Genomic DNA, 9,523 nt, shown 5'->3' on the forward strand with positions numbered 1-9,523 from the left:
CTTGTACTTGAGGAAAATCACTTCTGGTAAGCAGCAGGCTATCTCCTTTTGTATATCCCTGAGGCAGGTACAGAAGGAAGAAGTTGCAGGACAAGAATTTTACTCTTAATTACCTACCATGGTAATGGTAGCTTTTGAGCCATTTGCCCCACATGCAGAGGGTCCAATCAGCCCAGCATTTGTTGCCATACCTCTTCTCCAGCACAGAATCATCGAATGCCAGGTTGGAAGGGACCTCAAGGATTATCTGGTCCAACTTTTCTAGCTAATAATATAGTTTAAATGGGATGGCCCAGCTCCCTATTAAGCTGAGTCTTAAAACTATCCAGTGTAGGGGAATCCACAGAGAAGGGATCTGTCTGAAAGACTCTGTGTTTGCACAGGCAGAGTTTAGGTTTGAGAGATGAGCATCATAAAACTTCAGTAAAAGGAACAGAGCAAAGTTACCAACCTTGCATATTGCATGTAAAATCAATAAACTTTGTTACAATAAGAATGACAAAAGCTGGAGAAGGCTCCGAGGAGGCTTTGAGTCAAGGAGTTCTGCAAAAAATATAAAATAAATTATGAAAAGAGCTTTCTGTGTCTCAGAAACAATGGCTGCAGTATAGGTGATGGAAGAACCAGAAAGATCAAATTTCAGAACTCCTTAGGTTCAGTGAACAACAGCAATTCAGAAATAAAAATAGCATATATCCAAGGAGCTGAGACGCTGTGACATGTTGCTTCTTGACAATTTTCAAAGCAGCGAGATGTTATTCACTCTGGGAAACAATCAGCAGCTTTCAGCTACACCTCAAACAAAATAAATGAAAATAAAGAATCTGCAGTGTTAAATGTCAACAGACAGCTGTGATGGCATCATCAGAACTAAAAGTCCAGTGAACTGTAGCACTGACAATATTCTTCAACATATGCTCAGTTGTAAGGGTCTCCTATAGAAAGTCTGAAATCAAACCCAAAGGAGTAGGGAAATCATTGTGCTCAGTGAGTGCCGGCTCATCCCTAGAAGTGCTCTTCCTCCACTAAGCTACCTGGGAAGTTGCTTATGTTTTCTAGTGTGGTTTCCCCCAGAGCTTCATTGATCCTTTATGTATCAGATGAATATCTGTATCATCTCCTGAAGGTGAGAGAAATAGAAACTCTGACAACAGAGGAGACCACAATATATGTAAGGGAGGGCAGAAGAAGACGACCAAAGAAACGTGTTAAGAGATGTCTTCTTGTAGTGAGGTATTATTCTCTTTTCAGTGACAAACAAAGCATTCTGCAGTTAGTTCATGAATAGAACAAAGGAAGTAATTGAGGCAAACCTTAGAGAAGGGCAGGCTGGATTTAGATCCAAAAGATGATGTGTCAATCACATTTTTGCTCTAACAATAAATACGGATGATGTCCAACAGCAAAAACTACATGCCACAAATATCAAAGATTTAAAAAAATATTTGGTAGCTTGTGCTGCAATTGACTCTGGACCATCTTAAAGTAAAACAGCATGCCAATAAAAACAATTGCCATCATCAGGGTTTTATGTAAAGGTGCAGTTTCTATTGTCAAAAATACTGCAGACTTGACCATTTTTTTAAAATGGTGTCAAACGAGGATGTGTTTCAGTGTGGCACTGATGCCAGCTGCACTGTTAAAACAATCACATACACAGGCTAGGCAGATACAACACTGGCACTGCCTATCTTAACTGCACAATAGAGGAATTAGGTTTTATATAAAAACATTACTCTTCCTGGTAACATAGGAGCTGATTTGCAAGCTGCAGCTAATTTAAAGGGTCCACAAAGATTCAGGAGAACATGTTTCCCTTCTCCTCTTTCCTTGAGGGGACATTTTGCCAGGCTTCCCTTCTCCTTGCAGCCTAGGAGAGGTAAGCTCCCTCGCTCTCCAAAGTCCCCTAACATGGAAGAGAGGCTGTAGTCCTTGCCCAGCTCTTTAGCACTGACATCCTCTCCCAAGATAAAGTGCTGCATTAAGACAAACCCATATAACAGAATAAATCAGATCACATACTTTGGAAGTGACAGGATTTTTTTTCCCCAGAAGGCAAAAACATTACTAATCGGTAAGGCCAAACTGCAGGCCCTCAATCCTACTTCCAATTTAACATACTGATGTGAAGCCTGGAAATCTACCCATGCAGAAGAAGGCATCAAAATGCTTTCAGAAGCACATAAATCAGGATAATACCAGGCAAGAAGGAAATTAATTTTTAATGAATGTTCTAGCTGGCCACAGAGTTCAACAGCACTCTATTTCCAAAGGTATCTAGCAGGAAAACATCTGGGACCTGTTAAAAAAGAAAGCAGAGTCTGTCACTGTCCGTGCATCACTGGGCAGATAAAGGGACACTGAGGAGGTTGATGGACAATCATCTGTTAAAGAGTGCACTGAGAGGAAACAACTGCTCTTAATACCAGATAACAGCAAAAGGAACCAAAGGAGTGAACCAGACTAGACAGCACAGGCAGAGCTCTGGTCACATTTAAAGCAATGCTGGACCATTCAGGAAAGATTCAAAGTTGCCTATTGGCATTTAGGATAAATGAAGACTTAATTCATCATATTGCAGTAATTGATGCAATACACTGACTTGTAGTCAATTCTAGGAAGCTTCTGAGTGTTGTTTGTAAGGAAACCACTGAAAAATGGAGTTCAAGAGTAGTCAAAGGGAGAATACTTGAGCAAACAATCTACCCTTCTGACCGAGGAGATCGGAGCAGGCAAATTCCAGCCTCATGAGACGTAACGAAAATTTCATTAATTTCAAAAATATCCAATTGTCGTACAGTTGCAAGGAGGTCCCTTAGGGACAGAAACAGAAATCGGACTCTGAACAAACAACTCAAGATAATTTTTATTCTTTTTTTTTTTTTTAATTTTAATCATCAGATCCTTTAGTCATGCAAAAATACCACTTGCTATTTAGCAAAATTCCTTACTGAGGAGAGCAGTCCTCCCTCTCCAAATATTTATAAAACATAGCATTCTAAAATAATCAAGATTCACTTTTGACACAAATCTGTGTATTATCTGATAAGTGCTAACATTAAATTAATGATATTGCAGTTCTTAATTATTTGGAACAATTTTAGAAAAAATCTTTTCTATGCAATGCTATACCTCCTACTTCTGTGTGTTTTTTCTACAGGTCTGAATAAACAAAGACTGTAAATAGAACACTCAACTGACATCTTTACTGAAATTTATTTCATATTTTCTTCCAAATGTTGTAGATGTATATTTTTCTTATGGATTTCAGTAGGTTTTGATCTATTTTTGTTAGCTACTTATCTGAATGGCACATTCTTTAAAAAAGCATTTTTTCCTTGGTTTTGCAAATTGTGTGAATTTAAAGGTAATGTATTCTGTTCCAGCTCCCCAATAAGATAAAACATATAATGCCATTGTACAGTAATTTGGGTATTTTACTGACTTTAGATTCTGGCAGTATGTTTCATGCCTCATTTGGTAGAAAACTCATTAGATTAGTGCAACCATGTTTTAATGCAATAGGTTGAGACTTCTTTCCCAACTAACTTAAGTTCCTTGGTATTTTCTATACTTTCATGCTCGAGTTAATAAATTGCAAACTTTTAACTCCTCCATTTGCTCGGGTCTCCTTTACATACCATTTATTGGTACTTCTATATTTTGAGACAGAAGGAAGAGATTAAAAGCAAATTATCCCCTTGGGCTCTTGGAATAAATTTTGCCTTCATATAATCTGTATTCTTACGGGACATTACATTTTATTGAACTCTCAGTTTGTGACAAGAGCATTCACTAAAACATGGAAATACCAATAGGAAAGAACACCAAAAAGCAAAGAGCTGACAAGCTTCAAACCCAGAGTTTTAGCTGTGATTTCAGATTTGATAGCTGAAATCAACTGGAAGATCTGCTGCTAGGATCTAGAGTGTTCTAAGAGCAGACATAGGTAGATTGCTGTAGTGCCAGAAAGTGTAAAACACTACCACTGTTTAATTATAAGTGGTGCATACACACGTGTATAGGTATGCAATATGTGTCCTGCACTAGGTTTCTTGGTTAATCAAGTGACCATCCACCCAGTGGGAACTCAGAATTGGGTCCTCCACCAATGCTGTGTTTGCAGCTTCCAAGACACCTAAGATACAAGCATGCCATGGCCCTGGCTCAAATGCTCAAAGAACTTACTTAGTTTAGTCCTGAAAGTCCATACAGTAAGTGGCAGAACAGTGCTGAAATCTTATTTAGGCCATCCTACAAGACTGCAGTCAGAAAGATATTAATTGTGATTACAAAGCAAGAGCTGACAGGACTGTGGTTGCATAATGCACACATTTCATGTTTTTTTATTAAAACTTGGGAAATGCCAGTTCTTGTCTTGCAAAGTAATACTTGGGAATAAATTTGGAATTTTTCAAAGAGGATAAGTTGACAGTCTCAAGGACTTGGCTACACTAGAGGCTCTAGAACACACAGAGAAGAAAAGCCTCTCAAATATTACATTTTTTCCTAAAATTACATCCCTAATAGAATCATAGGATCAGAGAATCACAGAATAGTTGAGATTGGAGGGCACTTCTGGATTTCATCTGGTCTAACCCCCAGGTAAAGCAGGGTTACCTAGAACAGGCTGATCAGATCCAGGTCCAGACCGCTTTTGAATATCTCCAAGGATGGAGGCCCCCCAACCTCTCTGAGCAACTTGTGCCAGTGTTCAGTCAATTATCACAGAACAGCTCAGGCTGGGTGGGAGGCTCACCCTGCTGGCTCAATGAGGAAAAGCCTTCTGAACCTCACTTGCTGTTTTAGCCAATGCCCCTTGTCTGTCTCACTCCCTTTGCTCAATAACCTTCCCTTAAGTACTGGGGAGCTGCTGGAACAGCCACAGGACCCCCACAGGCATTGGCATCTCTCTTATTGCAACTATTTGGCAAAGGTGGAGCAAGTAATCCACATCTTAATGCATCACTGAGAAGCACCAAGAAAGTTTTATGAGAAAAAGTGTATGTCCTTATCTCCTGATTTTAGCAGGGCTAGATACGTCAGCACTTCTCATGCAAGTTGTACTTTGTTCTCAGGTTCACGTGGACAGTGTACACATTACTGTCAGCTATTAGTAAGATTATTGTAACCAACAAGTGCTACCACAAGAGCACAACTAGAGAAACAAAACTATAGGAGTAATTTATATGCCAATAAATATCACAGCTGAAGGAAAACGAAAATGAGCTTGTAGTTATTCAGGATTGTCTACAAAAATTAGAGTTCAGACAATAATGTAAGCATGCACAGAAGTGATAGCTGGGAGATAATTGCATTTTGTGCCTGTGATACCACCTGCACCCTTTTTGTTAAACATTTCAGAACAAAAGCACACAGCTGTATTAAAAAATAATTTCCAAATTTTCTAACAATAAAATACTTCCTTCATCTTCCCTTAAAGAATAAATGTCTCCCAGGACAGAATCATTCAGTTCTGGATCAATTACAAATTTCTGAGATGTACAAATACCTAATGATCAAAAAATCTAGTGATTCTGATAGGCACTGTCTTTCCACCTCCCTCCCACTGAATTCTTCTGGCTCCTTTGGCTTTGAATTCCAATATTCTGGTTCTCCCACATCATGGCATGGTTTATTTGCACATACACCATTGCTTATGTGGATCCACAAATAATTTCAGGTTGTATCTAGAGATAAACATTCCTATAAATAAAATTTCAACCTTTATGTACCAGTAGAAACCAGAAGGCTCAATAATGAATTTAAACACAATTTGTGTATCACATGATAAAGAACAGTCTCTGCATAAGGTTTGTTCAATATTTGTTGGGATGGCCGACATAATTTAGCTTTGGCTTTTGCTTCTCTTGAGTAATGCAGGCTTCTCATACTCTCATTGATAAATTCTTTATATTACATTGCCATGCCTCTCCCTTACATAATTCATCAGGCATGATTTGAGTTTTTTTGACGTGTGTTTTATACAAAGTTCCATGCATTTCTGTTTTCCTGAGGGAAATAGATCAAAGAAAATATGCAAACAGAAAAGGGAAAGGGTTGGCACAGCATAGCACTTACATATGTAGACATACACAGCACATGTTCTCTTTAACATAAGTTGTGCAACAGTTGAATAATTCTGGCCCTGCACATCTGGTTTAAAACATCGGAACCACTTTAAAAGTTACACATGAAGGAGGAGTTGGAGATATGAAAATAATTTATACTCCAGGCTCTTGGAACACCAAGCACATTTTTTCGAGAAATACGTTTTCTGCCAACCTGATTCTCCTTAACTTACTTGCTCAAATTTGAAAGTTACAGCTGAAGGTCACATCTGTAACATCCTATCAGGCTTTTTTTGAGTGAAAAGTCATTAAAGGGAAATTATGTCCCCAGAATACAACAATGAGAAGAGCCAAGTTTATTTGCTCTTCTCGGAGTCCCTCCTGTATACTCTCTCACTTCCTCCATCCTGAGTAATGTTATTCAAGAGCCTTTAAGGTACTGAGACCAAGCTGCATTATTCTGAAACTAATTAATCTGTGGTGCATTTGTAAGACACCACTGCATCTCATTATAGATATATCTTGCTGTAGAGAAAGAGGAGCTTAATCTTTCTAATATCTCGTCTTACGGGGTTTATTACACAGCTTCTGGCATGCTAATTTTTCTCTTTTTTTCTTTTATTTTTCCTTTTTTTTTTACTATTCCTCCAATGATTGATAAACATTCTTACAAAGATACTCAGGTGAGCTCATTACTAAGTCTTAAGGATTTAAATTGTGATTATCAATGCCTGTGAAGTGTAACGGAGACTAATGTGCAGGTGTGAGGCCTTGGTCAGAATCAGAGAATGTGGCACTACCTGGTGTCCTGTCACAGTATTAGGACTGTGATAATAAACATTACATTGCTTCAATAAATATTAAAATAGTATCACAAATTACTCTGATTTAAGGTAAGACAATCAGCCATTTGTGACTGTTGAACAGATCAGGTGTTAAAATCTGGGGTTGCAGAACAATGAAATAGTACTGAGTTGTACTCCATTAATGTCACTGAAAATAAGTTCTTGCCATATTCTCTCTTCCATGCGTGAGTATTTTTCCAGTAGTACACATTAGTAGATAAAGAATAGAGCTATTTGCAGATGAAATGGAAATCTTAATTTAAAAAATGGGAGTCTACTGTTAGGTCCTGAAATCTCATTTTTTAAAAATGTTGACCTTTCAGTATTGCTGAGAAAATTCAAAGATCCAATTCTTCAATGCAAGCACTGTCTGAATAATCCAGATTTAATATTTGTGTTCATCTCTTCATATCTTTAACAGTTTTCATAAGTGACTTGTGCTACCTGTGGTATAATTTTCACCAAAAAAAGATTCTGAAAATAGCTTTCAGTCGACTTGAATGTTTGGAAAGTCGCTGCTTTTCACACAAATACCTACAGCTATCTGCACACATGACTAGCAATCAATGTGTGAACAGTATTTGGTTTGCACTTCATATCATATTGCTTGGTTTTTGCTGGGGTTTTATCCCTCTACTTGCTTTGTTTAATTTACCCGATGAAGGGCCGGATCCAGTACCATATGATAGAAAATTTTGCACATCATAAATATTGATTGTGAGAAATTGCAAACAACTGCTGCACCTATTCAACCAATTTGGCAACTAATTATAACTAACAAATACTTTCACAGAAATAAATGCACAAATCATACACAGAAAAGAAGAGCAGTTTTAGCCATAACATATTTGCAAGGAGTATAATAGCCCGCTCCAATCCCTGCACAAACATTTGCCCCACATATAGGTCACCCAAGATAGTTCTTTTTTTATGTAAGTTACTTTTGTTTTGCTATCAGCAATAGCAGTATTCACAGTGCATAGCAGAAAATAGCTAATTTAGGAGAATGAATCACCAAACCGTTTCACAGCCTGTCAATATAATATCAATACTTATAATTGCTATTGTTTATGTCATTAGCAACCCATTCAGATAAAGCTGCTTAAGGAAGATATGTTATCAGTTGTGGTATGTTGCCGTGACACATTAATTCTGGATTCCAGGAGAGATGGAGACTTCTCCTTACTCACTTATCAAGCAGAGCTGCTGAAACCTTGACACTTCCAATTTGCAGAGATCTATGCAAACCTTTCCTTCGGCAAGGATTCAAGTCTCCTGAATTTCACTGTGAGCTTTACGTTTTAATTAGTCCAAACCTCACAGTAACACTCAGCCAAAACTGTTAATTTCTGCCAAATTCACAGAGCTTTGAATGGTTTCCATTTCTTCTTAAATCAATGCTGTACAGCTGGCTTAAAAATTGGTTCAGGTTTGGCAGTAAACTCGCAAATTAAATCTGACTCAGTTCTGCACCCACACTAAATCGTGCCCTGTAAGTGCAAACCCGCACATGGAGGGAGGAGCAGAGCTCCCGCTGCGGGGAAACCGTGGAAGAGCAGCCCAGGGGCAGATATAAAGAGCAAGCGTCCCCTTACAGCCTGCTTTTTACTCAGACGGCTCGCTGAATAATGTAAGAGGCACCCATCAGGGCAAGCATACCCCACCTTCTGCCCCTGAGATTCCTTCTCCCTGGGCTCAGTCACATTTTCCTTTCTTACTTTTCATGTAGCTGTTTTGTCCTCGTGATGATAGTAATACATGTATTTCTATCGTCTAGCACTGACTACATTTCAAGGACAAAATGCTCCAGATTCCATTTTTTGTCGGGATGAGAGCTGCCTGAGGCAGATCCACAGCTGTACCAACTACATGGGATTCAGGGCTCAGATCAATAAATGAGGACTGCCTATCATTGGATGGCAAATTTGATTCCCACTTCCAGCTCTCTGCTTCCCCTCTCTTCCTCCACTGTACAGGTGACAGAGAAACTCCTGTTGAGGCTATGTACCACGTACCAAGGTAAACTGGTGCTCATTTCACATTGCCTCAGTACAATAGGCTACAAGCTAAGGGAGCCAAGCAAACATAGGAGCCATCCAACAGGACGGGTGAGAAGCTCTAAGAAAGAGTGGGCTGAGATGATGGAGCCAAACTCATCTGTGGCTTTCTCCTGTTGTAAGTCTGCAGAATTTCTGAAGGGAACAAGTCAAGTGTCAGGGTTTTTTCCCACAAAATTTAAGATGGGATCTGCTAAAAATCATATACGATTTTGGAAAAAGAAGAGTTTCCAATTTTCCAATAATAGGATTTCAAATTATATTCTTCAATATAACGAAAACTACAGCCAACTAATAAATTCAGTTTTCTGATCCCAAATAAAGCCTTTGCATTGTTCTTATCAGGCTGTGATTCATATATATGTTTCACCATCATTAAGAAAAAAGATGTATTTTAATATTTGCTTGTCAAGGTAAGACTGGAGTCCTAAAACCATTTCAAAAGCAAACTAGATATAATTTCTATTTACATTTTATTACAAAAAGAACATTGCAATAAATATATCACCTATTCAACCCAAAATAATTTGTAAAATATTCCCTTATTTGG

General features: G+C 38.3%; 1 long non-coding RNA gene across 8 annotated transcripts in view; it reads right to left on the reverse strand.

Moving 5' to 3' along the window:
- LOC127382431 (uncharacterized) overlaps positions 1-8,347 on the reverse strand; it is a 177,584-nt gene extending 169,237 nt beyond the window's left edge. For all 8 annotated transcript variants that reach the window (XR_007888953.1, XR_007888956.1, XR_007888954.1 and 5 more), the window contains exon 1: positions 8,107-8,347. This is a non-coding gene — a long non-coding RNA (uncharacterized LOC127382431). The remainder of the gene's footprint in view (positions 1-8,106) is intronic.
- Positions 8,348-9,523: the final 1,176 nt, after the last annotated feature.

Source organism: Apus apus, chromosome 3 (genome assembly GCF_020740795.1).
Source record: "Apus apus isolate bApuApu2 chromosome 3, bApuApu2.pri.cur, whole genome shotgun sequence".
Lineage (NCBI taxonomy): Eukaryota > Metazoa > Chordata > Aves > Apodiformes > Apodidae > Apus > Apus apus.